Here is a 4,466-nt window from a genome sequence, read left to right as displayed (position 1 = left end):
AGTCTGTCTCCTAAGAACAAGGACATTTCTTTCATCATCAGAGCACAGTAATCAAAATCAGGAAAAGAAACATTGACTCAATACTACTGTCTCTATTCAAATTTCCCAAACTGTCACAGTAATATTATTTATAGACATTTTTATCCAGTCCTGGATTTAATCCAGGCACATGCATTATATCCAGTTGTCACGTATCTTTAGTTTCCTTCAATTTGGAACAGTTTTCAATTTTTTCCCTTTAATGACCTCAGTATTTTTGTAGAGGACAGGTCCTTTCTTTTATAGAAATATAAAACTTGGGATTATCCATTGCTTCTCTTGATTAGAGTCAACTTATGTGTTTTTGGCAAGAATGTTACAGAAGTAATATTGTATCTTTCTCAGAGCATCACATCAGGAGGCACATGAGGTCAGTTTAGCCCAATTGTGGGTGATGTTACTTTTGATCACTTAAAGAAGTGTCTGCCAGGTCTTTTCACTATAAAGTTACTCTCTTCCATTATAATTGAGAAGGAACTTGCCAGAGGTACTTTGAAACTATGTAACTACCCTCTTCTTCAAACAAACTTTCACTCACTAGCTGTAGCACTTGATGATTCCTGTCTGTATCAATTACTATTACCACAATAGCAAAATAATAATTTTTCAAACTCTATTATTTTTTTTAAGTGGTAAAACGCTTTTTTTACTGGCCACTTCCAAGAATGCTTTACAAGCTGTGCAAACACATTTACAGGCTCCATGTGGTGTTTTTCTCATAAACTTTTCCATCTACAACGGCTACAACAGATGTCTGATAAAACACTAAACAAGTCTTCTAAGGAAAACAAGGCTAGGGATCCCTCCTGTTAATCCACATTTGCCTCCTTAACATTGGTTTTCATAATAAAAAGACAGAAACAAAACGCAGACATCTACTGTCACTGCCAGTGATCTCTTGGACTAAACCAACAAGGACATGACAGTCAAAGTCTATTCTTTCTTTTACATTTGTTAGTTGGTATTCTACAGTAAAGAATAGTTATTCTTTTCTCCCTGCCCCTAGTTATTTATTGATGTGTCCATTTAATATCAGTATGGATTAATGGATTCTAAATAACGCAATGGGTTACAATAAAAGAACTGGTTTTTAATTTTAATTTTGTCACTTAATTGTCTATTCAAGTCCAGCGTCCTCATGTGTAAAAGAGAAGAGGAAAGTCATTTTGTAGAGTTCTTCTGAAAGTCACCTATGACAGATTCTCAGTGCCTTGTGGGACAATATCTAAGTAATCAAGCATATGTGCAATTAGAAACTCAGGAGAGGAAAGAGAGAACAGGGCAAAAAAAATGTATAAAAAGAGACCAAAAGTTTCCAAAATTTGCTAAAAGACATGAGTTTATAGATTGAAGAAACTTGATGAAGTCCAAGCAGGATATATATAAATAAAACCACACCCAGAACAACTGACAAAAGCAAAATAGACAGAAAAACTTGAGAACGAACAGAGAAAAAGGACATGAGAACAATTATAAGAATGACCAGTAAACATGTTTCTGATTTATCAATGGGAACAACGGAGGTCAGAAGACAATGAAATTGAGGAACGGCCTGGTTGGGACCCCCGGAATAGAGGCCTCACAGTGTCCCCAGCTTCACTTTTCTTGCCCTGTTGCTTAACAATAGATTGTCACCAGCAGCTTGACCCAGAGCTTGGAACGTCCCCTGCCATAGAAAGTCGCCCTGAAACTTATGATTATGCTGACTGATCATAATCCTTCTGTCTAGCATTCTTTGTTCCTGGGTTGTTAATGCCACTGGAGGACCACGGCTCCATGAAGCACAACAGATAACAGACATCCCTCCCCCAACTGTCGTGCAGCCTCTGGGATAATGCCCAGATTTTCCCTTAAATACCCGAAACAGGATTGAGAAGCCAAGGCAGTTTTGACCTGCTGCCTTCTCAGATCACTGGTGCTCTGACAATAAATCCTTATTCTAAACAGCTCAACTCCTGTCAGTCTATTGACTGAGCGGCACAGGCAGCGCGAGCCCCTGACTCAGTTGCCCTCTGGTTTCAAAATGATATTTTCTAAGTGCTGTAAGAAAATAACCTATTAACTCAAAACTCCACACCAGTGAAAATATTCTTCGGAAAAAAAGACATTTTTAGATAAAATAAAACTAAAATAGTTTTTTTCAAACAGAGCTCAACAACAACAACAAAAAGAAACACTGAAGACATTTCTTCTGGTTGAAAGAAACACCAGATTTGAACTTAATTCTTTGGGAAGGAATACACAGCATTGGAAATGGTGAATACAGGGGTGGAGGGCAGAATCAGGCAGGTAACAAAAGACTCTTTTTTTTTCCTTTTAGCTTCCCCCAAATTCAAATAAACTGCACTATCAACCACCTTGACAGAATGCTATACCCTGCGATCATGGAATATATGTTTTTATTCATTAATAATTTATTTCAGAATATATATTTTAAAAAATGTTTAAGTTACATTCACTAAAATGGCTCATATGTTGAGATATAAAACAAGTAATAATAAATTTCAAAAGATGGAAATCATATGTACTCTGGCCAAAATTAATTTTATTAGAAATACATAACAGTCTACAGCCATGCCACCCTGAACGTGCCCAAACTCGTCTGATCTCAGAAGCTAAGCAGGGTCAGGCCTGGTTTTCTTGGATGGGAGACCACCTAAGAAGACCAGGTGCTGTAGGTGTAAAAAGTAAAAAATAAGAGAATGTAAACTGACAAGGTCCTTGCAATCTGTGAGGTCAACCAAGGGTTGCCTTGCCTAAAGAAAAGAAAAGAAAAGAAAAGAAACAAAGAAAAAGAAGTGGAAAAAAATCATACCTTTTGCAATTTCAACAACAACAACAACAAAAATACCTAGGAAAAAATCTAACAAAACATGCGAAGGACCTATATGATGAAAACTGTAAGACCCTATTAAAAGAACTCAAAGAAGATACAAAGAAATGGAAAGGTATTCCTTGTACTGGGATTCGAAGAATCAACATAGTTAAAATGACCTTATCACCTAAAGCATTATACAGATTTAATGCAATCCCCATCGAAATCTCACTGGCATTTTTTTAAAGAAATAGAACAAAATATCATCAGATTTGTGTAGAAGCACAAAAGACCCTGAACTGCCAAAGCCATCCTGAGAAAAAAGAACGAGACTGGAGGCATCACTCTGCTCAACATCAAATTATAATCCAAAGCAACAATAATCAAAACAGCATGGTATTGGCAGGAAAACAGTCACACAAACCAGTGGAACAGAATCGAGAGTCCAGAAGTATAGCCATGTTTATATGGGTTTGTCAGAAGTAAACACATGTTTATATGGGTTTGTCAAATGATTTTTGGCAAAAAAGCCAAAAACATACAGTGGGGAAAGGAAAGCCTGTTCAATAAATCGTGATGGGAAAACTGGAAAGCCACCTGCAAAAGAATGAAACTAGACTGTTGTCTATCACCATACACCAAAATTAACTCAAAATGGATAAGGAAATAGAAACCATAAATTGCATAGAACAAAACATAGGAACTAAACTCAAGGACGTTGGACTTAAACAGGATTTTATCAATTTGACCTCAAAGGCAAGGGGAGTAAAAGCTAAAATAAGTGAATGGGACTACATCAAACTAAAAAGCTTCTGCTCAGCAAAAGAAACCATCAACAAGGTAAAGAAACAATCATCCAAATGGGAAAATATATTTGCAAGCAACACCTCCAATAAAGGGCTAATATCCAAAATAAACAAAGAACTTATACGACTCAATAACAACAAAAAATAAACATCCAATCAAAAAATGGGCAGAGGACCTGAACAGACACTTCTCCCTAGAGGACATACAAATGGCCAACAAATATGTGAAAAGATGCTCAACATCACTAGCTATTAGAGAAATGCAAATCAAAACCACAATGAGATACCATCTCACATAGTTAGAATAGCTATAATCAACAGGACAAATAATAACAAATGTCGGCGAGGATGCGGAGAAAAAGGAACCCTCATATACTGCTGGTGGGACTGCAAATTGGTACAGCCACTATGGAAAACAGTATGGAGCTTCCTCAAAAAACTAAGAATTGATCACCATATGATCCAGCAATCCTTTTATTGGGTATTTACCGCAAAGACTTGAAAACCCATATCCTTAAAGATATTTGCACACCAATGTTCATAGCAGCATTATTCACGGTGGCCAGGACATGGAAGCAACCGAAGTGTCCTATGATAGATGATTGGCTAAAGAAGCTGTGGTACACATATATATACAATGGAATATTACTCAGCCATAAGAAGAGATGAAATACTGTCATTTGCAACAACATGGATGGACCTCGAAATAATCATGCTAAGCAAAACAAGCCAGATAGAAAAAGTTGAAAATCACACGATATTACTTATACATGGGATATAAACCTAAAAGCAACAAATGAACAGGA

General features: G+C 36.6%; 1 pseudogene; it reads left to right on the top strand.

Moving 5' to 3' along the window:
• The first annotated feature begins 2,603 nt into the window (after positions 1-2,603).
• LOC111734115 lies at positions 2,604-2,720 on the top strand (annotated as a pseudogene).
• Positions 2,721-4,466: the final 1,746 nt, after the last annotated feature.

The sequence above is a fragment of the Pteropus vampyrus genome, unplaced genomic scaffold, assembly GCF_000151845.1.
Source record: "Pteropus vampyrus isolate Shadow unplaced genomic scaffold, Pvam_2.0 Scaffold794, whole genome shotgun sequence".
Classification (NCBI taxonomy): domain Eukaryota; kingdom Metazoa; phylum Chordata; class Mammalia; order Chiroptera; family Pteropodidae; genus Pteropus; species Pteropus vampyrus.
Note: the sequence above shows the minus strand (reverse complement) of the source record. Positions and strands in the feature narration are given on the sequence as shown.